Genomic DNA, 26,791 nt, shown 5'->3' with positions numbered 1-26,791 from the left:
AGGTAAGGAGAGAAGAGGAGAGAAAGAATCTAATTCCTTGTCTAATTTTAAAGTTTTTCCCTCTGGAATTATTTTGAGATTGTTTTGGTATTTTTACCCTGTTCCCCCCAACCCCTCCAGTCCCCTTGCCCCGGTTCCCTTCTCTATAACAGATAAAACCAAAGATATCTTTTTTGGTCATATCTTCCCCATGATCTAATCTTTTGTAGACTTCTGTGTTAGTTTTAGTTTTCCCATTCTTCATTAATGAGCATATATAAACATATATGAGTGTATGTATACATTTATAATCTGTAAACATATGCAGAGGATTTAATACGATGAGCAGAAATTTTAAGTGTAGATAGCCTGCGCTACTACTAGAAATCCTGGGAAACTATCTGCATTTTTCTACTTTTAATTTCTTTATCTGTTAAATGATAATCACGTCTTCTGTAATATGATCATCACAGAATTGGAGAAATGTATGTTTTATTATTTGGCACATTACATACAAGCAGTAAATGGTAGACATCTTTACCCATATGTGTTTGCTTGTGGTATACCGGAGTCTCCAAGAGCAAATCAAGACCCCCTTAGAGAAGAGCATGAGAGTTTGTGAACCTTGCCTGTCCAATCTTGATCTGCCTTGTTTTTCTATAGGATGAAAAATAACTCACTTGAAAGTTAGAGACCAGCAATTGTGGACTTCTGTATAACGAATCTGCGGATTCTGGGATATTTCCTTTTCCTTATCATAGACCCTTCTGACATCTCACTCTAAGCCAAATTAGAAGGTTCAGAGAACTTGACATGCCAAGGATCTCATGACTGATACTTGAAAACCATAAGGGCTTAGATGGTGCTGGATACCTAAGTGAAATGTCACTTCCCAAATGCCATATTAAATATGAGTTACACTTTTACAGATACGCATTTTCTGTTCTTTTTGTGCTCTGTGGGTTCTATGCAGAAGAGATGTCTATGCACACCATTCAGATATATATGACTTGAGAGCTTCCCGACAGAGGAAAGAAGGTAGGAAAGGTCTGGGCTCACATCCTTAAGTAAAAAATTAAGGTAGAATAATTAACAGTAATCCAGGAAAACAATATTAAATTCAGAAGTCATTAGCTATAGATTCCTAGGGAAAGAAACTTTAAAGAACTAGTAAAAGCATCCCAAAGGATGTAGAAAACTTTTGGACATTTTCCTTGTCTTTCAGAGAACTTTTGCATCAGATTAAATATAAAACCTGTCCTATCTAGAACCAAAACAACTGATCCAACTCAGAAAAGAGGTCAATAAAAGGGACATTGAGTATGATTTGCATTTTTCACTATGGTCTCCACACCTGAGGTGAGTATGAACAGAAAAAAAGCAGTTTTGAGGGAGATAATAATCTGGAGTTTGGATAGCAGATTTAAATGCCATTTTATTACCTGTGGAAGTCTGGAGGATACAATTGTTTAAAGTACTTGAGAAAGCTACTGGGTTGGCCTGAAATTTCAGCCAGAGAGATGAACAAGCTGCCAGAGCAGGTTTTGCAGGAACAATTGCATGAAAGAAGAAAATCAATTCTGGCAGCAGCCTGTTGGATCTAGCCCCATTATTAAACCATTAACCATATGACCAAGGACAAGGAATTTTATGTCTTTCTTTTATCATAAGAAAAATAGAACTATATGTAAGCATTACACAAATAAACTTTCTTCTTAGCACAAATATCAACCATTTAGTACTGCTTGGTCTACATAATTTTCAGTGTAAGTTTAGCATTTAAAGTATTAATGACAATAAATTTCCCACTTTGAAGAGCAGGAAAGGAAACAAGGGGACAAATTTTATGGTCCTCTTTTATGAACTCCTTAAAACAACACAAGAAATATTGATGAGAATATGTTAGAGTACACTAGTTTTTTATTTCTGAAAATAAATAATTATCAACATTTTTATGTTTGGGTATTTTGTCTACTTGTAGAGATCGAAAGAGGATTTTAGATATTGTGGAACTGGAGTTAAACTGGTGATTATAAACCCTCAATTTGAATGCTGAGAATTAGACCCAGGTTCTCTGAGTAAACATGGTTCTTAACTACTGAGTCATTTATCTCTCCAACTTCAGTAATAATCTACAGCTTTGATATTAACTGTTCATGTATATACTTTCTCTTCTGCGGATTGTTCCATTGACTATAGCTGGCATATAAGCTCTGTTCTGTATTTGTTTTCAAATGACAGGTTGACCCAGAGCTGGGCATTCCAGGACAGGCTCTCTCACAGGTGACTACTGAGTCTTTTGGCTGAAGGACATCTTATTACATCCAGCAAGTTAGCTAGCTGAGCTGGTATCCATGACAGCTAAATTCTAGTAGAACAGCAGTGGATGGTGCAATATTCTGCAGGTCTAGGCTTGGAGGTCATATAATATCATCTTCCTGGAGGTGAGGGAACCTTTACAAAATAGGGCCTGACTGGATGTCTTCGGTTAAATAGGAAGTATCCTTGATGATATATTTGGACCCTGACCCACCCTCCTTCGGTTTTTACTTCCTAGCTCCTGTGGCATGAATATATTCTGTCATGTACTACAGCAAGGATGTAATTCTTTACTGCTATACAAGAAACAATAGATCAATCAAACAGACTGAAGCTATTTAGTGTCAACCACAAAATAAGGAAAAGATAAATTGTTTTGCTATGGAAAATAACCAAGAATATTGAGTATTGCAGAATTTCTTTTAAGAATACTATGAGCTTTAAATTAAAAATAAGTTTTACGTATTATTGGATTTTTAAAAATTGAATATTTTATTTATTTACATTTCAAATGTTATCCCCTTTTTCCTCTGCAAGCCCCCTATTGCATCCCTCCACCCATCCACGCACCTTACCACCCTAGCATTCCTCTACACTGGGGCATCAAGCCTTCACAGAGCTAAGGACCTTCCTCCAACTGATGCCAGATAAGAACCCTTCAGCTCCTTCAGTCCTACCCCTAACTCCTCCACTGGGGTTCCCGTGATCAGTCCTATGGTTGGCTTCTAGCATCAGCATCTATGTTGGTTAGGATCTGGTAGAGCCTCTCAGAAGAAAGCTGCATCAGGCTCCTGATCCCTGGGCTCAGTCCAGTGGCTGGCTGTATCTGAATCTGTCTTGGTTAGGTGCTGGCAGAACCTCTCAAAGCACAGTGATACCAGGCTCCTGTCTGCAAGAGCTTCTTGGCATCAGCAGTAGTGTTGGGGTTTGGTATCTACACATGAGATAGATCCCAAGATGGGCAAGTTTCTGGATGTTCATTCCTTTAGTCTCTGCTCCACCTTTTCTAACTGTCTTTCTTTTGGACAGGAGCAATTCTGGGTTAAAAATTTTGACATGGGTGGGTGGCCTTATTATTCAACTGGGGGCTGTGCCTATTTACTAGAGATAGTCTCTAAAGGTTCTTTCTCCTCTTCGTTTATTTCACTGAAGTCATCTCCACTGAGCCCTGGGAACCCTGGGTCTCTGGTGTCTGGGATTTTCTAGTGGTTCCCCTTGTTCCCCACCCCCTATTGGTACTTATTCCTATTCATTCTCCTGGTCCTCTGAACATTTTACTTGTCTATATATCTGAGCCTGTTACCCCTTTCCCTCTTCTCCTCCTCTCTCCCATCCAGGACCTTGCCTTCCTCTGCCTCCAGTGATTATTTTGTTACTCCTTTTAAGTGGGATTGAATTATCTACATTTTGGTCTTCCTTCTGGTAAAGCTTCATATGGTATGTGAGTTGTATCCTGCATATTCTGAACTTTTGGGTTAATATCTATTCTATTTATTTGTGAAGTAGATTTTAGTAGCTGAATTGTACTCCATTGTGTAAATAAACCACATTTTCTGTATATATTCTCTGTTGAGGAATATCTGGGTTGTTTCCATCTTGTGGCTATTATAAATAAGGCTGCTATGAACATAGTGGAACATGTGGCCTTGTTATATGTTGGAACATCTTTGGGTATATATTCTCAGGAGTAGGTACTGTAAGGAAAAGATGACGGGGCACCAATGAAAGGAAAGGTCACTGAAAGGAAAAGTCACGGGGCACTAATATTGTGAAAAGATGACAATCCGAGTCATGGCAACAATGTTAGGAGAAGGATGAAGAGAGTAGGGGGCATATGGTCCATGGAGGTGCGGCAAGGCCTGGGGGTAACGGGGATGCCTCTGGGGAGGTCCATGTTGGGAATCCCTTCCCCCTGAGGGACCAGCCACACAACGGTATAGTACAGAATAGAGTTTATTCAGGTCATGGGAGAGTTAGGAAGGTGGTAGAGGCAGAGAGAGAGAGAGAGAGAGAGAGAGAGAGAGAGAGAGATAGTGTAGAGGAGTAGAGGCTGACGATGATCATGTGGAGGAAGAGGGGGGAAGGGAAGGGAAGAGGAGGAGTAGAGGTGGGAGAGCAAGGCTGCAAGAGCACAAGAGCAAGAGAGAGAGGAGGGGTCAAGCAGCTCCTTTTATACTGTAAGGTCACTGGGGAGGAGCATACCTGGCCACTGCTGGGTAATTGAGGGGTGGGGTATACCTGGCTGTTGCTAGGTAACTGAGGGGTGGGGTTTACGGAATCCCAACATTCCCCCATTTTTGTTTAATTAGAAAAGAAAAATTAGAGGCGATGGTGGACCAGGAATAGGGTTGTTGTGATCTCTTGACTGCTTCATGCTTGTTTGGGGTGATGTTTTTAGAGAGTTCAGAAAAGTGGGGGTAGGGACGTTTGTCCAGTCTTAAGAGTTGGCTCTTTCCTTGTTGTCCAGGGTCTGTGGAACCATCTGAGGATAGGTCAGAAGTAACAGGTCCAGTGGAAGCGTCTGTGTCTGCGAGAGAAGGCTGAAGTATCTGTAGGTTGCTTCTCTGGAGCTGTTCTAGATGTAATAAGCACCTGGACTTGACAAGATGCTGGGACACACATATGTATACATTATAGGTAGAAATTAAGTACATTTGGTTTGGAAGAAAGAAAGATTTTTCAGGAGCAGTCCTAATGCTGCCATTCCTCCCCTTTTCTTATTATAAAAAGGAGAAAAAAGGGACGGGGAGGCTGATGGTGAAAGGAGAATAGGGGCATTGAGTCTCATTGGCTACTTCCTGCTGTCTTGGGACATCATAAGGGGGTGCAGCTGGCTTTCACCATTGGGATCCACCTGGCAGATGTTCACCTCAGGCTCCTCTATGGACAGTGGCTGGTAATCCTGTAACAGGAACTAATTAATAGTTTGATTAGAATTTTTTTTGTCTGTGGTTGAAGTAGACAGAAGATTGATAAGGTTCAGAGGAAATTACTCTAACGTGTTCCAGATATTTTAAAATGACTTGCCATGCCATGAAGAGGAATAGGGGAAAGGTGTGGAGTCATGGAAACGTCAGAGTCAGGGCAGCTGAATGTTGATAGTAGTTACTGGGGTCTCTGGCTGGTTTTTTTACAGTAGAGCTTGCCAACATCTTCAGTCTCCCACCTGGGATCTCATGGATCTTGTATGTGGTAAAAGAGCTGTAGGTGTCTCAAGAATCACCTTAAAAGGGTCCTGGTAGGGTCTAGTAATTGGATGACAACAGAAGAATGAAGTTTAGCAACATACCCGGTGGTCTACCTGAGAAGCTGGTAAAGGAAACATGTTTGTGTTAGTTAGTTGACTGGCTAGAAGAAGCAGAGGGGTTGCTATCAAGCTTGGGTTCAGGCAAATGGAGGGGGGGGAGCAATGGAAATAGAGGCTCCCAACTAGCTAGAAGATCTCTTTCCCAATAAAGGGACAGGACATGTTGGCACTACCAAAAGGAATGACTGAGAGGTACACCCCTAAAAATGTAAGTAAGTGCTGGAATCTGGTGAGGAAGGTAAGGTGTCCTCTTACCTGACAATAGGAAAATATGAGGGAGAAGTAGGTCCCCAAAACTCCGTCAGGTGTGAGTAAGTGGCTCCGGTGTCAAAGAGGAAGGACATGGACTGCTCACATACCATGATAGCTACCTGTGGCTCCCTGTTCGTGATGGCAGTGGTCAGGTAAAGGGAGCCTGGGCCTCTTCAGTTGTCCATAGCCAAGCCTAGAAGGCTGTAGGATTATTTGGGCGTGATGTCCCTCTGTCTTGCGTGACACAGAGCAATCGACAGCCCAATGTTCCTCTGGATCATACTTAGGACATGGCCCCTTGGCTTGTGAGGGCTGGAGCAAGCTTTCGCCCAATGACATATTGACCACATCTGTAGCAGGGGCCCGGTGGTGTAGCTGCGGCTGGGGCTGGTCGGGAAGCCTTTGCCAGCATATTGTATTTGTGAGCCTTTATACCTTTCTCATGGTACACTTTAAAGGCCAGCACCAAGACTTCTGCCTGTGGAGTTAGGGTTCCCCTCTCAAGCTTTTAAGCTAGTTTCTTATGTTGGGGTAGCTCTGGGAAAAGAAATAGGTCATTAGAAGTTGTTTACCTTTTGGGTTTTTAGGGTCTAAGTTAGTGTCTATCTGTTTGATGGATCTCGTCTGCATGCATTTTTTCTGTTCCCAAACTCGCTGGCTTTTTTCAGGAAGTAAATTATTAGTGAGACTCATAGTAAAGCAGGGAACATCAGGCTATAAGATTGCAGCACAGAAGAGGACAGATAGGGAGGAAAGGGGCACCGGCAGTGGTGCTTGAGGCCAGGTGTCTGGCCATGGAGGGGAGGGTTTTGAAAGGCTTAGAGTAGCATGAGTAGAAGCTGAGGTAGCAGTTTGGTTTTCACTGCAGAGAGAGGATGGCTCATTGGCTGGATTGAGAGCTGTGGTGTCATCTGCCTTACTGCCTCATTGCTAAAAGGAGGTGGGCGGGGCTACAACACAGAGAAGGATTAGAGCGGAGAAAAATACCTGTGCGTAGCGAACCTCTTTCCATTTACCAGATCTTTGGCAGTATGAGTGAAGGTCTCATAAAATTAACGAGTCTAGGGTGACATTTTGAGTCATTATCTAGTGGATACTGAGTCCAAACATTGCTGCAGCCATTCAAATTTCTTCAGTTTAGAATTCTTCATTTAACTCTGTTCCCCACTTTTAATGGGGTTATTTGGCTCTCTGGAGTTGAACTTTGTGAGTTCTTTTTATATTTTTGGATATTAGCCCTCTTTTCCCAATCTGTAGATTATTGTTTTGTCCTATTGACAGTGTTTTTTGCCTTACAGAAAATTTTCAGTTTCATGGGGTCCCATTAATCAATAGTTTATCTTAGAGCCTGAGCCATCAGAGTTCTGTTCAGGACATTTTCTCCTGTTATAATGTGTTCAAGGCTATTTTTTTCCACTTTCTCTTTTATTAGTTTCAGCTTATCTGGTTTTATATAGAGGTCCTTGATCTACTTAGACTTGAACTTTATGGAAGGACATAAAAATGGATCAATTTGCATTCTTCTACATGAAGACTGCCAGTTAGACTGGCACCAGTTGTTGAAAATGCTGTCCACTGGGTGGTTTAAGCTTCTTTGTCAAAGATCAAGTTACTATAGGTGAGTCTTCAATTCTTTTTTTTTTAAACTTTATTTTAAAAAACAAAGATAAAAGAAAAAAATTTAAACATTTTTGCATAAATGTATACAAATACAATTGTGTCAGTGCTTGGCTTTTTTATTTTTTTCTTTTTTTTTTTTAAGGTTTGATACTCTGCATTAAGGTCTTACTAGTTACAACGAGCAAAAAGTACATGTAAAACAGGGTGTAACCCGGAATTAGTCAACGTTTTCTTGGTGTGTAAGGATTGAGCATGACTTTTTTTTTTGTTGTTTTGTTTTGTTTTCTTTTTTTCTTGAACTTCACACAGTCTGTGAGTTGTTCAATTCTATTTCATTAATATATTTGTCAGTCTCTGTACCATTTTAAATGACTACTGCTCTATAGTACAACTTGAGGTAAAAAATGATGATTTCCTGAGAAGTTCTTTTATTGTTTAGATTTTTTTTTTGGTGTCCTGGAGTTTTTTTGTTATTGCAGATGAAGTTGAGAATTGCTCTTTCTATCTCTGTGAAGAACTGAGTTGGAATTTTGATGGGTATTGCATTGAATCTGTAGATTTCTTTTGGTAAGATGTCCATTTTTACTTTATTGATCCTACAAAACCATGAGCATGGGGGATCTTTCTGTGTTCTGAGGTCTTCTTTGATTTCTTTCTTCAGAGACTTGAAGTTCTTGTCATACAGATCTTTCACTTGCTTGGTTAGAGTTACACTGAGATACTTTATATTATTTGTGATTATTTGAAGAGTATTGTTTTTTTTAATTTCTTTCTCAGCCCAGTTATCCTTTGTGTAGAAGAAGATTACTAATTTGGTTAATTTTATATCCAGCCACTTTACTGAAGTTGTTTCTTAGGTGTAGGAGTTCTCTGTCAAAATTTTTTGTTTGTTGCTTATGTATACTATCATATCATCTGCAAATAGTGATACCATGACATCTTCTCATTTGTATCCCTTTGAACTCCTTTGGTTTTCTAATTGCTCTAGCTAGAACTCTGAATACTGTATTAAGTTTGGAGGTATTGGGCAGCCTAGTCTTTTTCCTGATTTGAGTGGCATTGCTTCAAGTTTCTTTCTATTTAATTTGATGATGCTTGTTTGTTTGCTGTATAATGCTTTTATTATGTTTATGTATGTGCCTTGAATTCCTGATCTTTCCAAGTCTTTTAACATGAAGGGCTGCTGAAGTTTGTCACTGTCTAGTGAGATGATCATGTAGTGTTTTTCTTTGGGTTTGTTCAATATAGTGGATTATATTGATAGATTTCCATATATTGGAACATCCCTGCATCCCTGGGATGAAGCTTAGGCAATCATGTTGAATGATGATTTTGATATGTTCTTGGATTCAGTTTGCTAGAATTTTATTTAGTATTTTTGCATTTATATTTATGGAAAGATTGGGCTAAAGTTTTCTTTTTTATTTTTTGGGTCCCTGTGTGGTTTAAGTATCTGAGAAATTCTGGCTTCATAGAATGAATCAGTGTTCCTTTTGTTTCTATTTTATTAAATACATTGATAAATAGTGGTATTGGGTCTTCTTTGAAGGTCTAATAGAATTCTGCACTAAAATCATCTGGCCCTGGGCTTTTATTGGTTGTGAACATTTTAATGATTATTACTTTTTTATTATGTGTAATTGGACTGGTTAGATAGTGCATGTTGTCTGATATAATGTTGGTTCATATCATTCATTTCATTTAAATTTTGTGGTTTTGTTGAATATAGGCTGCTATAGTAGAATCTGATATTTTTTATTTCCTCAGTTTCTCTTTTTATGTCTTCATTTTTCCTTTCTGATTTTTTTCATTTGGATATTGTCTTAGTTAGGATTTTATTGCTGTGAACAGACACCACGACCAATGCAAGTTTTATAAAGGACAACATTTTTTTTACAACTATATTTGAAAAAACAAAGATAAATGTACAGATTTTAAGCATTTTTTGCATAAAAGTATACAATGCATTTTTGTCAGTACTTGGTTTATTTTTTTAAAGGTTTGATAGTGTGATTAAGATCTTACTAGTTACAATGACCTTAAAGTACATGTAAAACAAGATGTAAACTGGAAATAGTCAAAGTTTTCTTGGTGTGTAAAGATTTTTTTTTTTTTTTTTTTTTTTTTTTTTTTACAATGAGCAAACAGTACATGTAATACAGCGTGTAACCCAGAATTTGTCAATGTGTTCTTGGTGGGTAAGGATTGAGCAAAACTTTTTGTTGTTGTTGTTTTGTTTTCTTTTCTTTTTTTCTTGGACTTCACACAGTCTGTGAGTTATTTCTGGGGCAGTGTGAGCCTCTGGGGTTAGCATCCCACTATCAGTGACTGCATATTATGTTTGTTCTTTTGTGACTGGGTTATCTCACTCAGAATGATATTCTCTAGATGCAGCCATTTTCTTAAGAATTTGGTCAAGTCATTGTTTCTGGTGGCTGAGTAGTATTCCATTGTGTAAATGTACCACAATTTTTGTATCCATTCATCTACTGAAGGACATCTGGGTTCTTTCCAGCTTCTGGCTATTATAAATAGAGCTGCTATGAACATTGTGGTGCATATATCTTTGTTGTGTATTAAAGTGTCTCTGGGGTATATACCCAGAAGTGGAATAGCTGGGTCTTCAGGTAGTACTATGTCCAATTTTCTGAGGTATCGCCAGACTGATTTCCAGAGTGGTTGTATCAGTTTACAACCCCACCAACAGTGGAGAAGTGTTCCTCTTTCTCCACAACCTCGCCAGCTTCTGTTGTCATCTGAGTTTTGGATCTTGGCCAATCTGACTGGTGTGAGTTGGAATCTCAGGGTTGTTTTGATTTGCATTTCCCTGATGGCTAAGGATGTTGAGCACTTCCTCAGGTGTTTCTCAGCCATTCGATATTCCTCAATTGAGAATGTTTTGTTTAGCTCTGTACCCCATTTTTTAATAGGGTTGTTTGAGTCTCTGGTGTCTAGCTTTTTGAGTTCTTTGTATAACTTGGATATTAGGCCTCTATCTGATGTGGAGTTGGTAAACATCTTTTCCCATTCTGTTGGCTGCCGTTTTTTTTTTCTTGACAATGTTCTTAGCCTTACAGAAACTTTGCAATCTCATTAAGTCCCATTTGTTAATCTTTGACCTTAGAGCTTGAGCCATTGGTGTTTTGTTCAGAAAATTTTCTCCTGTGCCTATGTGTTCTAAGGTTTACTTTCTCCTCTAATAGTTTCAGTGTATCTGGTTTAATGTGGAGATCTTTGATCCACTTACACTTGAGCTTTGTACAAGGATAACATTTAATAGGGACTGGCTTACAGGTTCAGAGGTTCAGTCCATTATCATCCAGGTGAGATCACGACAGCATTCAGGCAGGCATGATTCAGGATTTGAGAGTTCTATACCTTCATCCAAAGGAAACCAGGAACAGACTGAGCATCTTCAGGCAGTTAGAAGGAATGTCTCCAAGTCTACCCCCAGAGTGACACACTTCCTCCAACAAGGCCACACCTTCTAACAGTGCTGCTCTCTGGGCCAAGTATATATAAACCATCACATTTCACACTCTGGCCCCATAGGCTTGTTCAAACACATGAGTCTATAGGGGCCATACCTAAATATAGCACAATAAAAGGTACATTTAGTCCAACTTCCAAAGTCTCCATAGTCTGTAGCAGTACCAACAATGTTAAAAGTCCAAAGTTGAAAGTTTCTTCTGAAATCCATCCAATCACTTAGTTGTAATCCTTGAGTTAAGTCAGGCAACCAGCTGGGCAAACTCCAAATTCTGCATCTCCATGTTTGATGTCAAAGGGATCTTCAGATCTCCAACACCTTTTAAATCTTTGTTGACTGCAACAAACTTGTTTATCTGGGGCTGGTACCACTCCCTGTTAGCAGCTTCCCTCAGCAGATAGCCCATGGCTCTGGTGTCTTAAACATCTTGGAGTCTCCAAGGCACCTTCAATGTTACAGCTTGTTTCAATGTCTCATTTCAATCCACACATGATCTTCTGGGCTCCTCAAATGGCTGGCTTCACTTCTCCAACTCTGCCCTATATAGCTCAGGTTGATCCACTCCACTGCTGATTCTGTTTTTCGTGATCATCTCATGGTACTGGCATTTCTAATATTCTTGGATCTTCCACTGAAACTAGGCTTCACCAATAGCCTCACATAGGCTCCCTTCATGATGCCAAGCCTTAAATCCTATTCATGACCCCCTCAGTCCTGGGCTGTCAACTACAACTGAGGCTGCATCTTCATCAGTGGCCTTCCATGGCTTCTCAGAGTTCCAAGCCTCAGCTGTTCTTCATGACAACTTCATGCCTTCAAAACCAGTGTTTCAAATATGTGTGTTCTTGCATTTTTGATATGTCTAATTGAATTCTATATGCATATAGGGAATATTTAAAGACTATTATATTATTAATAAAGAAGATAGGGCTGGTAAAAGGGACTTACCAGGAAGAGATTCTTGTTGTGAAGCCTGATGACCCAACTTTGATTCCTAAGAATTATAAGATGGAAGAAGAACACCAACTCCTGCAAACTGTCCTCTGAGATCTACACATGCACACACATGCACAGACAGAATAACAATCAAGAAAATAAATTAAAAAAATAAGATAATAGAATGGTTATAATTAATTATTTATATATAGTATAATGATAGATGGATCATCAAAGAACAGTGACCTAAACTAAAAACACAAGTATAATATTTCAAATAATAAATTGAAATAAACTTCTAAATGAACACAAATAGATAAAATAGGATTTGGACCGTGCTTATGCAATGTACAGAAGTCATAAAAAATGAGAAGGCAAGCACATAACTAAAAATGAAAACTACACTTTAATATGCAAATTACATTTTAAATAAATATTTTAATAAGCCAAGATAGAGATTCTTAGATCATAAATCTTACTCACTAATATGCTACTGAAATTTACTACTAATCTAATGGTATAGGAAGACTAAAATGAAAAGTTGGAGAAAGTTACATAATACAAATATTAATAAACAGAAAACATTTAGAATTCAGATCGAAGCAAGTTATAAAAGTTGAAAAATGTGTAGAGAGATTCTGTCTTGAAAAATACAAGGGCCTGAACAAGGAGACATAATGGAGGCAGGTTGGAGCTGCTGCTGTAGCCGTGACCCGCAGTAACCAATGAGAGCTCGCCTGCCAGATGAACGTGAAGGAACAGAGCAAGTTGCTTAAGGCAAAGCGCAGAGATGATGGGCTTTCTGCTGCTGGCCTGTAAGCAGAGCTCCCCATCATCTCTATCCCCAGGAACTTGGATGTCATGCAGCAGAAGCACAAAAAGGCAAAAGTAGCTTTGTGGCTTTGTGTCCAACCCTCTTCCCCTACGCCTGTGTGCCTGGAGCCAGTCCCACCAAGCTAGAGTTTCATCCTGTAGTGCTCACAGGTGCCAGTACCGATGGCATTCCCTTTGCCCTGAGTCTGCAGAGGGTTCCTTTTGTGCTTCCTTTCACTCAGGTAGCCTCCCTCTGGGTCACTCCTGGGAGTGAGGGGGTTACCCTTTCCCAGTGTTTCTTATTCCTGTGGGGCACAACCCTAAGCATTAAGTCTGTATATTGTTACTTGTGTGATATTTTCAAGTGGGAGGAATAGTTGGTAGGGTATGATAGGAGAAGTTAGAGGTAAGGGAGTCATTGTGGATTTTATCAAAATATGCCATATTCACATATGAAATTTAAAAAAAATAAAAGGCAAAACCAAAAGTTAATCTAATAAAACATGTATTCAGGAATCTTTTTTGATGGAGTTGTATGTTTTTATCTGTGTGTGTGTGTGTGTGTGTGTGTGTGAACATGCACATTTGCTGTGATTATATGTTCACTATACACACACACATATGGAGAGAGAGAGAGAGAGAGAGAGAGAGAGAGAGAGAGAGAGAGAGAGAGAGAGAGAGAGAGAGAGAGAGAGAAGGATACTCTAAAATTTATGTGGAGAGAATAAGAGTAGGTAAACTTATTCAATACCTAAAGCCAGTGGGAAGAATCAGTTTATTGCTAGCAGAAGATTCTATGTAGGTATAATAAGATAAAAGAATCAACAAGATAAAACACATCACAGAACCAAGGACAGCTGAATTTTGATGAAATACAAAAGCAATTTACAGGAGGAAAGAAAACCGAATCAAAAACAATATAGGTAAAACCTGATATCCACAGAGAAATGAGCCTTACCCTGAGCCCCACACCTTCAACTTCCAAATACATAATGAACTTAACACATATATAGAGAGAAACCATACAAAAAATAAGAGAAACAAATAGCTGAAAACATTGTAAACAGTCATCACCAAAAGCAACATCTAAGAAAAGAAGGTTTCATAAATTGGAGTTCATCAAAATTAACATTTTCATATTTTTGCTTTGCAATCTACCAAGTACAAAGATTAAAAGACAGATGGCAAATTGGGAGGAAATATTTGTAAACTACATACTGTAGAAAGTAGTGTGAAGGCTATATAAAAGATTATCAAAGCAATATTAGAAGAACAATTGAATCAGTTAAACAAGAAACAGACACGAAGAGCTATTTTACTAAAGATATAAAGATGACAATCTGTTAAGGAAATAAAAACTCCAGGGAGTTAGATAATGCGTTGGCTTTATTTTTTACTGCAAAGAACAGAATATAGTTTAGAATGTTTACTTAGAATGAAAACTTATTGAGTGATGTTTGGAAGTTTGTGATACTTGGGAAAGACAATGAGATAGAACATCTAGTCTATGCAGAGAATGGGCTTGGAACTCATTGTGTTACAGACAAGGTATTGCCTAGATGTTGTCACAGTTCTCTTCTGGATTGCTGGGGAACAGTCATAGAAGCCCTAAAACACATTTGATCAGGTCCATACTAAATATGTCTCCTTCCATTTTCACTCTGCCATTGAACATTTGTTTAGATGTACCTGAGAGAAAAGCTTGGGTGGCTGTGTTCCTCACTCTAATGGAGTTTGGGACAAGAGGATCTGATTTATTCCTCAGACAACTGGGGATAAGCAAATAGTTCTGCAAACAAGAAGAGACATTGAGAAGCTCTTTGATGGTCACAAACACAATGGAGTCACATACAGACAAAACGCCATGCTTTATAACAAAGAGAATGTTTGCCTTTTGGAAGTCTAAATAAAAAAGTTGAGCTGAGGAGATGACTCAGCAGGTTAACACGCTTGTCTACAACCCTGGGGATCTGAGATTGATCTCTGCGGCCGACATGGTTGAAAAAGAGAAAAGATTCCAAAAAGTTACTCTCATATCATGAGCACACTGTGGCATCACTGTATCCACACATATACACATAAATAAAAACAATACAATGCAACACCAACTATAAACATTTTAAATGTTGAATTCTGATAAGTAGGATGGATACAGGAAGGCAGTTTGATTCCTTGATAATTTATCTGTTTTCTCCTGCAGTTCTTGGTGTTCCTTATTTCATCAAAGTATAGTGGACACTGTATTTTGTTTTCAGAAAGTCATGCATTTTCCCTTATCTTTCCAATTATAATAATATATAAATACACCTAGCATTTCTTATTTCATCTTACCATTATCTTCCATATATATACTGTACTTAGCACTAACAGATTTTTATAACAAACTTAAAAATCTCAAAAGCATACTAGGAATATTATCTGAACTATAGGATCCAACAATAACTGCCTCAAACTCTGATATCCAGCCCAACTACATGTGGTTATAATATGCATGAGCATCTTATATGTGATTAATTACATACCTTTTACTGGGATGGGGCCTCTTTAACCTAAGGCAGTCACAGTTATTTTGTTTTTCTGTACTGAGTGGTTCATTTGGGTAGAGTCATATGGTGATGGGTTGAATAAAAAAAAATGTCCCCCGTAGGCTCAGATAATAGTACATTCCTACTTAGTGGCAGTGTTTGGGAGAGGTTGTGAAGCATTAGTGGGGTAAGTACATCATTTTTACAAACTTGCCTCATTGTCTGCTTGGTTTTTCTGTTTTGTGCTCGTAGTTAAGGATGTAAGGTATCGGGATTCTATTTCTGTTGTCATGCCTCTTTTGCTGTAGTCCCTGCCATGAGGAAGTCGTATTCCTTTCATCCCAATATATACTTTCTTCTTGCCTTGACCATGGAGTTTTGTCCCTGCAACAGAAAAGTAGCTAATTTACATATCCAGGCCTACGAATGGCTGGCAAACCCCTTCACAGCCATTGACTCATGAGTAGAGTCCAGTTTTCAAAAAGTTCGCTATTTATATCTGTTAAGAACAGCTCTTTCCCCACAGCACTCCCCAGGCATAGAAAGACAGCATTTGGTTCCAGAGCTGCTGGAGGGCTATGCAGAAAATAGAATGGGTTCTCAGGAGTTACCATCTAAATACAGAAACCATCTTGATCTCAAAACCAGTGTCCCTAATACCAGGTTCTCAGAGGTGCAGTATCAGATGTCGTTAATGACCAAGATAATGTCTGCCGTTTTTATTGGTACACCATACGTAAATATTTAGATTGCCTACAAATATACTCTAGTTACGTTTGTGTAGCTGACTTACAGATAATTGTCTTTAGAAGACTTGAAGCCTCCCCTAGCAAATCCTATTTTTAAGTGAGATGATTTTTGCTTTCCAGATTGTCCTCTCAATTTTCTAAAGCCTGAGGTTCATAAATATAGAACTGGCGGATGCAATTTGATTTTAGTGCAGCAGCCTGAGTTTAGATGCCAAAGCTATGTTGAAATGTAAGAGTGTTATTAAAAGTGCTGACTATATTTAAAAGATTTTGGGTCATTTGAACTTGAAATGCCTAAGCACTTTTAATAAGGGTTGAAACCACATTGCTAATCCTCAAGAAAAGATAACTTAGAGGCTGTTTATCTGTGGGTATCTGAAGATGCAGGGCATTTACCTAAGCTGGGTAATTAACTTCAATCCCATTGGGAAATATTACTCTTCCACTCTTAAACCCCATAAGTTAACCCCATACACCCACATGTTGTCACAATGAGCTTTTGACATTATTCCAACAACTCCTCACACCTAGCACTGGAGCATGGAGCAGTTATATAAGAGCTCTAATCCTTCTTTCACCTTCTGTGAGTACAGGTAAATTGAAGGTAAAGTGTTCTATTCATATGTTAAATTCACACTGAGAAACAAAGAATGCATTCTGGGTCTACGGTATTCATTCTCATGTTTATTGCTAGATAATAGGTGCCATCTCCAGGCAAACCTTCATTCTAATAGACATTCATTAGCACCGGGATGTTAGTTTTTAATCATCCTCAATTCTATGTAAAACAATAATCTCTAACAGTAACTGAAATATTTTCACATATTGTACTTATCTTTGATCTTATTGTAGATATATGAGAGGGGGCTTCTTTTGCTCTTTGACCTAAATGGGTGCAGTTTTTCCTCAGTTTTAGGCAATGACCTACCTTCTCTGGTGCTCCACTCTGTCTTCTTTCTTATATAATTCAGAATGCATGAAAAGTCCTAGTGGGATAGGGCAGAGAAGGAGCATATGTCGTTTTCTAGCATGACTGTGTGAGAGGTAGGTAGGTGACAAACAACCGTGTCAACAACTCATTTCAGGGAGTGACAGCTGCTGTGAAGAAAACTGAAGAAGGAAATAGGGACTGTACAGAGAGAGATGGAGGTGGCAATAAAAAGGACACTTTAATGAAGTGATTTGGCAGGAGTGTAGGAATCTGTGTGAGATAGTTTGTGGAAAGACTTCATGTAGTGAGAAGTCACTGGACTGTGTATAAAAGATTGTCTTGATTTCTCTGAGGATGGCCTCAAGTGGAAGCAGAAGCAGAAAGTGTACTTGAGAGGCTGCTAGAATCAACACAAGAGCCAAATATGAAATAATGAAGCTCTGGATTAAGGTAAGAAAACAGAACTTGAATGGATTGGAAAGACAGATATATAAATGGTAGTGAACTAGAAAAATAGATAGATGATAAAGAGATGGAAGATAGATTTAACAGACATATAGACATATCTATAAACACACATAGAATCACAAGAGTATTATATTAATATTAGTTGATGAGTCTCATACACGATGACACTGGGGTATGGACACACAGTAGACTGCAAGTGTTTGGTGCCTGGAATGATGGTGACACCATTTTCTCAAGAAAAGAAGGAGTTGTGAGTCGGATTTTTGGTAAAGAGCTTGGCTTTCAAATTTATAAATTTGAGACTACTTACTATACATTGAAATAGAAATGTACTGTGAGATTCTAAAATTCCAAAGCAAAACAAAACCATGAAGTGGGGAAGTAATGAGGAAATTATCATTATGTACATGTCTTTCTGTACAGTGAATCTGATTACTCTTTTAATAAAATATTTGAGGGTTTCATACATGAATACTATATTTACAGAATTTCTACTGCTCTTTTTTTTCCTTACAACTCCTCCAGAACACACACACACACACACACACACACACACACACACACACACACACTCATACATGTGCACATGCACATGTACACACACCTATAATGCTGAATTCATTTAGTGATGATCATATATTTTTGTGTTTAGGGCCGATGACTTGGATAAAAACCCATTATTTTATATACTAGTTCTTTAAAAGAATGAGTTATCATTTCCAGACAAATGAGACAATGTACACAAACCACCTATGATAAACTGTATGAGTGTGTGTGTCTAAAGTAAATATCTCTATCTTACTAGCCTGTAGAACTAAGGAAAGGTCAAGGCTGGAGATACCTGAATTTATGTGTACTCTCTTTAAAGCCAAAGGATCTGAGATGAGACAAGAGCATAAGTTTCTTCAATTCAAAGAAGAGAGAGACAAAGAGAATGGAGAGAGAAGCAAAGGAAATTAGGTCTGAGAATATTAGGATTTTAATCTTGGGTGGGCAAGTGTGTGTGTATAGTATATATTGATAGTTTTTAATCGAAGAAAACAAATTGGTTTATCAAATAACGGGTACCTCTATAAATTAGATTGGTATATTGTCACAGATTTATGAATTCTTTCTCATATACTCAGCTCTTAGTTTTATATGTGATTATGCCATTTATTTTCTAGGTTATCATTTTATACTTGCATATTATTTTTAGTTTCTCCTTAGAATAATATTTTGTTCTGTTCCTGAATTTATAGTATCTTAGCTTTTCTCATTAATGGTTCTTTTTTCTTCCTTCTTATTAAAGACCTTTAAATGAGTACATTTTCTTCTAAACACTATTTTGGCCACATCCCATCACATTTTGATATTCAAAGCTGTGTTTATTATTACTTTAAAATAGATTTTCATTGCATTTCTAATTTCTCTTCTAAGCCAGTTTTGACTTATAAAAAGTATTTTAATATCTTAGGAAATTAAACAATTTGCTAATATTTTCATTATTCTTTCTTAAATGTGCTATGTTATAGCATGTGTTCAGCAGAACTTCTGTTCCTAAAAGGTTAGTGGCTAATATTTTAAACAAACTTTTATGTCCTATTTAGAAATTCTTTGGGTGACAGCTATGTACAGATATATTTATAGTTTTCTTGGGTAATTTTAAATTTTGTCATGTTTTCTTGAGTTGAATTGTCTACATTTTGGAGATTTTCATAGATTAATTTTCATGTCCTTAATACTCTTAATCCTTGACTTTCTTGCTTTTTAGAATCTCCATTCCTCTAGAGGTCATTGTAATCCTGATGAATGATGGCAAGGATATTCTTTTTATGGTAAGAAGAGTTTATGGTGAAACCTGTTATTCCTAGTGTATGCGGTGGGTGGATAAGTCTGCACAATTATTGCTATCTTACTATGTCTTTTAAAATGCTACCAGGATGTCTAATCCCACGGAGTTCTGCTTCCATTTCCTCCTGTAACCTCTCTTAGGATGGATCCCACATTCACTATTCCATCCCCCATCCCCGAGCCTCCTGAGGTGGAGTGGGGCTGATTCTGCTTCCTGATCAATTGGCTCTCAGATGGATGAAGGCACGAATTAACACAATTATTTCTCTCTAGGTCTGACCTGTTATTTATGTTTTCTGCCCTCACTGAACTGTTTGAGATTTCCTCAAATACTGAATGCAATGAAAAGAAAAAGAAAAAAAAATCTAAGTTGACACTGGGGAATAGAGTCATTATATTGCGCAGCTTTCAATTGGATTCCCTCACACTCGGGATGTAAGAAATGTGTGTGTGTGTGTGTGTGTGTGTGTGTGTGTGTGTGTGTGTGTGTGTGTGATATACTAGCTACTTTCTCCTCACTGTACAAAAATACCTGACAAAAAGTAATTTAAGTCATAAATTTTTATCCTGGCTTCATGGTTTGACGGGACCTAATTCATCATGTTGGCAAAGGCAATTCCATGGCAGCTCCAGCAAGTAGCAACATTATGTTACATTTTGGTATCCTTCAGGAAGCAGGATCTAAGTTGGTCTGAATGTAGAACTGAGCTATGATTCCCAAGACCCACTGCCCTGTGACCCATATCCTTCAATTAGACCACACCATCTAATATTCCATAATCTCCAACAAATAGTTCTCTCAGGTGGGACAATGACCCCAAAACACATGATTTCATAGGAGATGTCCCACATTTAAAGTATAACATTTCTCTTTACCCTTCACAGGCCCAAGACATTCTCAGAATGCATAGTCTGTTCAGTTCAACTTTAAAATCCCAGTAATCTTACATTTTTAACACTGACAAATCCAAAGTTCAGAGTCTCTTTGGAGACTAAAGTAATCTCTTAACTATGAACCGTGTTAAAAAATAAAGTCAAAACACAAACTTCTTTCACACAGTGACATAGATTAATGTTCCTATTCCTAAAGAAAGAATGGAGACTTAGAAAAGATCAATAAAAGTAGAGGAAATACCAAAAAATCAAGGTTCTAAACACCCAAAGCTGTGGAATTTGGATATGATAACAGCATTATTTGTAATTAAACAAGTTTGGGCATTGCTGACCTTCTAGCTGTGCCACCTGTAGCATATGTGACCTCTTATGTCCACTCTTGAGATAGGTCTACTTGATGTCTGCAGGTTTATTATTTGTTTGGTTTTTGTTTTTGTTTGTGGATATCCAATGTTTCGGAAATCGCCAATGTTCTGGAGTCTTTATTTCAATCTAGGTTTTACTTTCAAAGGTTCTCACAATGGCCTCTGAGGGTCAGAGACTCAGTGTCCCAAATCTGACCCTTCCTCACATTTCCAGACACCAGTGTCTTCCTAGAACCTTGATACATGTCTCCGTGATTCTGGAACCAGAACAACATGGGTGATGCCAGGTTCTGCCTTCAGCTCATGGCATGCCCTCGACTCCTTGGCCAAAAATGCAGTAGCCTTTATGTATCTTTATGGCTGAAAGTAAAGAGATGGTACCCAAGTTGCCCTGTTTTATAGAAAGTTCTTCTTCCTTTTTATCCAAGAATAGTCTTTTCAAATTTAAGTTTTTCCAAATGAATTTCTATCTACCAACAACCATACTACATGTTGATCATATACTGTCTTAAAATTTATCAATAAATTACTCCACTAAAAAACCCCAAAAAACCCAAAAAACAAAAATCCACAAAAGCCAACCAACCAGCCAACCAACCAACCAACTAACGAGCCAACCAACCAACTAAACCCAAATCCAAGCCCCACTCAATTTTTGAGAATATAGGCAGAATACTACCAGATTCCTTGATACAGAACAACATATAAAAACATTAGGCTGATTTTTCACAAAGTCCTTGTTCCTGTCTGAAACCTCACGATTACATCTTTTACAGTCTGCACCTTCTAATCTTCCACATTTTTTTTTTCTAGAATTACTCATTAATTTTACTTCAGAGCTCTTCTAGAACTTAACTTTCTTCCTTATTTATCCTGTAAAGCAGTTCTGAAGACCAAAGACTTACATGGTCAGGTTTATCACAGCAATAGATTACTCCAGTACCAACTTCCTGGATTAGTTACTTTTTTCAGTGTTATGACCCAACTCTCAGGAGGCAAAGCCAGGAGGATCACAAGTTGAATGTCAGCTATATCTACTCAGAGAGTCCAAGTCCAACCAAGGATATTCAAAACACCTTGTATCAAAAACAATGACAATAACTCAAGGTAGGAAGAATTTATTCTGACTCATGGTTTGCAGTAATATAATACATTATGATAGTGAAGAATGACAGCAGACCACTCACTTTGTGGTGGCTATGATGTACTAGAGTCTAAGAGCTCCAAGGAGCAGATGTTAAAACCAGACTAACCTTGTAAGCATTTATGATGGGAAATACCTGTGTAGGACTGTAGTAATGGAATAGAGAAGACTAGGAAGAGTCTTGACGTCACAGCATAAGTTCTTCTGGGATGGAGAATATTACATGGTCTAGGATGCTTTGTTAGATGAAATTTGTCTAAGTCAGCCCTTGTCTTTCCAGGAATGGCTGTGTGTTGAGACTTTTGGGAGAAGAATGAGTGTGGCTCAGTTTCTGATAGTGATGTATTCCAAAACCAGCTGGAAGGATTCTTAATTAGTTCTGTGAACTTAGAGATCTGTAAATAGAATTTTTATGGTACCTGTTTGAGTCCATTGTAAACAAGTTTTTGTTAGCCCTAGATATTATGATAAAATGTATAGAGAAGTGTCTTTTTCTTGTATGTATGACATCACATCATTAGATAGTACCTATTATGCTTAATAATTTAAACACTAACATCTATTAATATAAATACCATTTACTTTTTTATAATTCTGTACTCTGTTTATTTAAATTTACTCCTTCATTAATTGGTTTTGGTTTTAAATATGAAATGAGACTTCTTTTGATAGGTGGCTTTTAAAATTATTTTTATTTATTTTCTAACTTTTGAGACAGAGTCTTGCTAAATCACCTAGGCTAGATTGGAACTCACTGTGTAACCCAGGCAAGTCTTGAACATGTGAGCTCATCCTCTTGGATATCTGGCTATAATAATAGTATACTAGGCCCAGTGACTGACTTTGAAATTTGTTTTAAAGAAATAATATTTAACTGTAAATATTAATTTTCATTTGCAGATCCTCTGTTTCATTGGCATGTATGAATTTCCATACATACATTGTACATTACATATTCTCCTAAAATAGTTGAAGATAACTTTATTTATTTCAGTTCTATAACACAGATCATTAAAATATTTTCATTTATGTTTATAATTAATTAAACATTAACTTTTCATTTTTTCTTTTCTGAAATTTTATACTAATTGTTTTATTTCTGAATATGTATCTTCTTTATTTCTTTCCCTTTTTAATTTAATGTAGGTATTTTACTATAAAATATATTTATAAATAAATAAAAAATCAGACACCCAAATAAATCAGACCCTAAATCTACATAACCCTATGAATTTTTCTATAGTTTAAATAGGCATTCAGAATCCATGCTGTGAAATTTCACATTGAATTTTACACTTTTAGTATTGAAAGTTTATTTTGCATGTCTCCACCACCTGTCATTTTTTTGCTAGTCTCTTATATGGTACTGAATTCATCATTATAATATCAATTCAGTTCCTGTCAGAGTTCCCAACATCATGTTTGCAAGATGATTGTCTTACTACTGTAAGCTGCTAAAATATTATCTTTAAGTGTCATTTAGAAATGAGATATGAGGTTAGAAAGTTAGCCTAGGAACCTGTGAAATACTGATTCCCTTTTTCAAATAAATATTCATCCAATCAGAAAGGGGGTGTTTAGGAGAATAAGATTTGTTTGTGTTCTTTTTGCAGGATTTGGAAATAATATCTCATCACAAATCTTCAGTAGGCCTAGAACTTCCTGCCTGGGTCTCATGAGTAGTAGGGCTGTGGGTATACATTAACCATGCCCAGTAAGGCTTTCTTTAAGGACATGTGACCAGGGTTTATTTTATTTTATTTTACATTTCAGGATTTTATGATTCAGGTTCTAAAAGTTGTAGTCATCCTAATTTTTGAGTTCAGGTTAAGCTGTCAAGTTATAGTTAGATTCATACATGATTACTTTGCAATCGAAAGGAAGATGAAGAACAGCAGATGTGGTAGCATGCTTCTTGTTTTCTCTATTAGTGAACATGTTTCTCATTGTGACAGATACTTGGCCAGACTGACTGGCATCAAAAAAAAAAAATACTTATTTTCTCATATAACGACAGAGAAAAAATTGGAAGAGTGATACAGAGAGGCTGTTCACATTGCAGCTTCTAACACTGGTTCTGCTACCTTGGGCATTTTGCTTCCTTTATGTATGTGTATAAGCTCTCAGGAAACACCTATGAGACCTACCATTAAAAAATGAGCCTTCCAGTCCAGTTTTTAAAAATGCTGATAAACAACCATGATTGGTGTATCATTTCTATTGGGAACTGGAGGGTACTTATCTGACTGGCCTAGGTTAGTGGCCATTAAGTGTGTTGTCCAGTCTGGTAAGACTATAGTCTTTAAAAAATAGTGTGTATTCTGAGATGAACGTTTATAAAGGGAAACATGCATTTTCCAAGAGAACAAAGTACTTCACAAGGCAAATAGCTTGGCCATAATAATCCCTAGTCATTATAGTAATTGGTTTTCAATAGATACCACATGTACAAGAACTCTTTTTAACTTTGTAACACATTATATAAAATGCTCAGGTTCTGTCGTTTTTTAATGATTTTTTATTTCTAATTTAATTTAATTTTTCTGATTTATTTACAAAAAGAGGGATACATTTACAGATTTTATAGGCATTTTGGCATATCATTATATGAATATTTTTGTCAGTACTTAATTCTTTTAAAGGTTTGATAGCATGCATAGTGACCATAAGCACGAAGTACATGTAGGACAGAACGTAACATGGAAACAGAATACTTGTTGGGTATAGATTAAGCATAATGACCTGTGAATACCAAAAATTGCCACAAGGCAATTATCTTAGCTCGTGGATTATTAATGACTTGAGGTCCAGGTGTACCACACGCTGAGAGGGTGCTATACATTTAGTTTTTGCCCTAAAAAGGACTGAGGCTTTCTTTCTTTCTTTCTTTCTTTCTTTCTTTCTTTCTTTCTTTCTTTCTTTTTTTTTTTTTTTTGTCCTTTGTTTTTCTTGAGCTTCATATAGTCTGTGAGTTGTTTCTGGGGTGTACAGAGCTTTCTGAGGATAGTTATTAGTGACTGCATATTATGTCAGTTCTTTTGTGACTGGGTTACCTCACTCAGGATGATATTCTTGAGATACATCCATTTTCTTAGGAATTTCATAAAGTCATTGTTTTTGATAGTTGAGTAGTACTCCATTGTGTAAATGTACCACATTTTTGTATCCATTCATCTACTGAAGGCATCTGGGTTTTTTCCAACTTCTGGCTATTATAAATAGGGCTGCAATGAACATTGTGGTGCATGTGTCTTTGTTGTCTGTTGGAGCATCTCTGGGGTATATGACCAGAAGTGGAATAGCTGGATCTTCAGGTAGTACTATGCCCAATTTTCTGAGTAACCTCCAGACTGATTTTTAGAGTGGTTCTACCAGTTTGCAACCCCACCAACAGTGGAGAAGTGTTCCTCTTTCTCTGCATCCTCGCCAGCATCTGCTGTCATGTGAATTTTTGATCTTAGCCTTTCTGACTGGTGTGAGGTGGAATCTCAGGGTTGTTTTCATGTACATTTCCCTGATGACTAAGGATGTCGAGCACTTCCTTAGATGCTTCTCAGCCATTCAATATTTCTCAGTTGAGAACTGTTTGTTTAGCTCTGTACCCCATTTTTTTAATAGGATTGTTTGATTCTCTTGTGTCTAACTTCTTGAGTTCTTTATATGCCTTGGATATTAGGCCTCTATCAAATGTGGGATTGGTAAAGATCTTTTCCCAATATTTTGGTTGCCATTTTGCTTTCTTGACAGTGTCCTTAGCCTTAAAGAAACTTTGCAATCTCATTAAGTCCCATTTGTCAATCTTTGACCTTAGAGCACGAGCCATTGGTCCCTGATTTTAGTGGGATTGCTTCAAGTTTCTCACCGTTAAGTTTGATGCTGGTTATTTGTTTGTTGTATGTTGCTTTTATTATGTTTAAGTATAGGTCTTGGAGTCCTGTTCTTTCTAAGACATTTAACATGAAGGGGGGTTGAATTTTGTCAAATGCTTTCTCAGAGTCTATTGTGATGACCACATGGTTTTTTTTTTTTTTTCTTTTTTGAGTTTGTTTATATGGTGGATTACATTGATGGATTTCCGTATATTAAACCATCCCTGCATCCCAGGGATGAAGCCTACTTGATCATGGTAAATGATCATTTTGATGTATTTTTGGATTCGATTTGCAAGGATTTTGTTCAATATTTTTGCATCAATTTTCGTAAGTGAGATTGGTCTGAAGTTCTCTTTCCTTGTAGGGTCTCTGTGTGGTTTAATAATGAGGATTATTGTGGCCTCAAAAAATGAGATAGGTGGTGTTCCATCTGACTCTATTTTGTGAAATGTTTGGAGAGTATTGGTATTAGTCAATAAATGTCTCATAGAATTCTGCACTGAACCCATTTGGACCTGGGCTTTTCTTTTTTTTTGGTTGGGAGGCTTTTGATGACTGATTCTATTTCTTTAGGTGTTATGGGATTATTTAGATAGTTTACCTGGTCCTGGTTTAACTTTAGTATCTTGTATCTGTCTAGGAATTCATCCATTTCCTTCAAATTTCCAGCTTTGTTAAGTATAGGCTTTTGTAGTAGGATCTGATGATTTCTTGAATTTCCTCGGTTTCAGTAGTTATGATTATATGGTAAGTTTTGGAGAAGGTACTATGAGGTGCTGAGAAGAATGTATATTATTTTGTTTTAGGATGAAATATTCTGTAGATGTCTTTTAATTCCAATTGGTTCATAACCTCTGCTAGTTTCACTGCATCCTTGTTCAGTTTCTGCTTCCATGATCTTTTCTTTGAAGAGAGTGGGGTGTTGAGGTCTCCCACTATTATTGTGTGGGATGCAATGTATTTTTTGAGCTTTAGTAGGGTTTCTTTTATAAATATAGATGATCTTGTATTTGGAACATATAAGTTAAGGATTGAGAATTCCTCCTGATAAATTTTTTCTGTAATGTTTAAAAGGTGTTCTACCTTATCTTTTTTGATAACTTTTGGTGGAAAATCTACTTTATTCGATATTAGAATGACCACTCCATCTTGTTTCTTGGGGTCATTTGCTTGGAAGGTTTTTTCCCAATCTTTTACTCTGAGATTGTGTCTGACTTTGAGGTGAGTTTCCTGTATGCAGCAAAATGCTGGATTCTGTTTATGTATCCAGTCTGATAGCCTATGTCTTTTTATT

The 26,791-nt window shown here is 37.3% G+C and overlaps 1 pseudogene across 1 annotated transcript; it reads left to right on the top strand.

The window, feature by feature from the left end:
- Positions 1 to 1,320: 1,320 nt before the first annotated feature.
- LOC308432629 lies at positions 1,321 to 20,762 on the top strand (annotated as a pseudogene). Its single transcript has 5 exons — positions 1,321 to 1,338; positions 12,591 to 12,986; positions 15,494 to 15,506; positions 19,143 to 19,206; positions 20,613 to 20,762. The product of its transcript is annotated as an uncharacterized misc_RNA (transcript).
- Positions 20,763 to 26,791: the final 6,029 nt, after the last annotated feature.

This window comes from Micromys minutus (assembly GCF_963924665.1).
Source record: "Micromys minutus genome assembly, chromosome: 18".
NCBI classification, from domain to species: Eukaryota; Metazoa; Chordata; class Mammalia; order Rodentia; family Muridae; genus Micromys; species Micromys minutus.
Note: the sequence above shows the minus strand (reverse complement) of the source record. Positions and strands in the feature narration are given on the sequence as shown.